Below are 2,348 nucleotides of genomic sequence, written 5' to 3'. Positions count from 1 at the left end.
GAAAGAGCGGAAAATTTTACATCAAACTTGTCGTATGAAAAAATTGTTTTTGCGACCTTGGAAAGGTCAAAAATGAAGGTGAAATGTCTGAAAAACGATCTGGTGTACTTTTTCTGAAATGACGTGGTTTTCTGGGTAACACAAATGTGCATAATGCTTAAACAAAGTCAATGAATTGTAAAAGTGTAAATCACTTTAACTAGCTTGACCTTGAGGTCAATTTTCAAGGTTGTTTGAGGCTCATAACGCATTTTTTGATCAGTAAACCCTATTTACGATTAATTGATTAACGATAATCAAGCACCCTAAAGGAAACAGAACTTACTACGTCCACGTCGTTGTTTCCGGGTAACGCTAAAAGTAAAAACATCAAAAAATACGTTATGAGCCTCAAACAACTTTGAAAATTGATCTCAAGGTCAAGCTATTCAAAGTGATTTACACTTTTACAATTCATTGACTTTGTTTAAGCATTATGCACATTTGTGTTACCCAGAAAACCACGTCATTTCAGAAAAAGTACACCAGATCGTTTTTCAGACATTTCACCTTCATTTTTGACCTTTCCAAGGTCGCAAAAACAATTTTTTCATAAGACAAGTTTGATGTAAAATTTTCCGCTCTTTCGAAATCCGCAGTCAAAAATAGGGTGTCCCATTAGAAAAAACCATCGTGACCTTGAAGTAACCTTCAAAATTGACCTCAAGGTCAAAACCAATGGTACAATTGAATGACCCCCTCTGTCCTGGTCAACTTTTATCTAAACCATTTTTTTGTAGATACCGTAATTTGGAAGATATTCCGATCCATAGACTAAAATGACTCACCCTGTATATATATATATGTGTGTGTGTGTGTGTGTGTGTGTGTGTGTGTGTGTGTGTGTGTATTTAAGTAAATTTACACGTCAGAACTACGATTATTCTATTACTAACGATACGCGGCCAAGTGGAACACACTTATAGTACGTACCTCGTACGAACAGGCCCGGCAAGAGTCGTCCATATTGTTGACGCTCGACCCAGGGCGACGCGCTGAGACGGCCCTAAACCTCTCCGCAACCACTGACTTCGCCAGAAGGACCCGTAAAATAATTCTGACCTATAAATTATTACCATTATTATTATCCAAGCATTAACGATATTATTAAAGAGTGATATAATTGAAGAAATTACGAGCTTTAATATGAAATATATACATAATATTTACTTACTCGAAATTACTACTTGAGGACAATTTTGGAGTATTATAATTAATAAAATTAGAAATTATTAAAATCCATCTGCGAATATAAAGCCCAAATCATTATAACTAGCGTATATAGCAGACACTAAGTTAAATTTAGACAATGCACGTGATTCTACTTACCCCAAACCACTTTGAAAATTTAAATAACGAATAATAATTTAAACAAACTATATGTTTCTCACAATTTATGATATTTAAAGATGAGCAACTTCCCCTTTATAAGTAATAATTAATATGAAAATTAAAAGTGCAAGATTATCTCTGTAGCGAATTCTCTCTAATTAGCGGAGAGAATGACGCTTACCGGGTTGACTGGCCGGATCACAGACCGATCTTGCCTTGACTGGCCGAATCATAGACCGATCTCGCCTTGACTGACCGAATCACAGCCCGATCTTGCCTTGACTGGCCGAATCACAGACCGATTTTGCCTCGACTGGCTGGATCACCGACCGATCTTACCTTCATTGGCTGCATTATTCTCCAATCTTTCTCCGAGCACAACAGACATGTCAATCCGCTTGGGCAACCTCCGCGTGGTATTACATATCTTGGGTAATGCTAGTGCCGGTGATACTGTAACTTTGAAGCATTATAACTTGAAAAGTACTTCATGAAAAAATATTTTATTATAGAGTTTTGGAAAACTCTCGACATCAGCTATTAGATTTTTTAATAAAAAAATAAGGTGTTCTATTTAAGAAAATCAATATAACCTTGACCTGATCTTGGCTACGCAACCCAAGGTCAAACTGATAGGATCAGTAAATAGATATTTTTAAACCATATAACTTTTGTCTGAAACACTTTTCTGTGAAACTTATATTTCCCGAGATATTTAGGTGTCTCGACCTTTTTGGGACACCCTGTATACAGGGTGAATATTATATACCGGAACACCTGAATATCTCGAAAACAAAGCGTTGTATAAAAAAATGTTAAATACAAAAGTTGTAGGGTTTAAAAAGATCTATTTTATGATATTAGCAGTTTGACCTTGAGTTGCGTCATAAAGATCAGGTCAAGGTCAAAATGATGTTTTTAAATGGATATTCCCATTTTTTATTATATATTCTTGTAGCTTATCTCGAGAGCTTTCC

General features: G+C 35.6%; 1 pseudogene; it reads right to left on the bottom strand.

Annotated features, from left to right (window-relative positions):
- The window catches only part of LOC116851608, a 9,501-nt pseudogene extending 8,496 nt beyond the window's left edge, over positions 1-1,005 (bottom strand).
- Between the last annotated feature and the right edge of the window lie 1,343 nt (positions 1,006-2,348).

The sequence above is a fragment of the Odontomachus brunneus genome, unplaced genomic scaffold (assembly GCF_010583005.1).
Source record: "Odontomachus brunneus isolate Ranch 3 - 2012 unplaced genomic scaffold, Obru_v1 Obru_scaffold_181, whole genome shotgun sequence".
Classification (NCBI taxonomy): Eukaryota; Metazoa; Arthropoda; class Insecta; order Hymenoptera; family Formicidae; genus Odontomachus; species Odontomachus brunneus.
The sequence above is the reverse complement of the archived record's forward strand: the minus strand, read 5'-3'. Positions and strand labels throughout refer to the sequence as shown.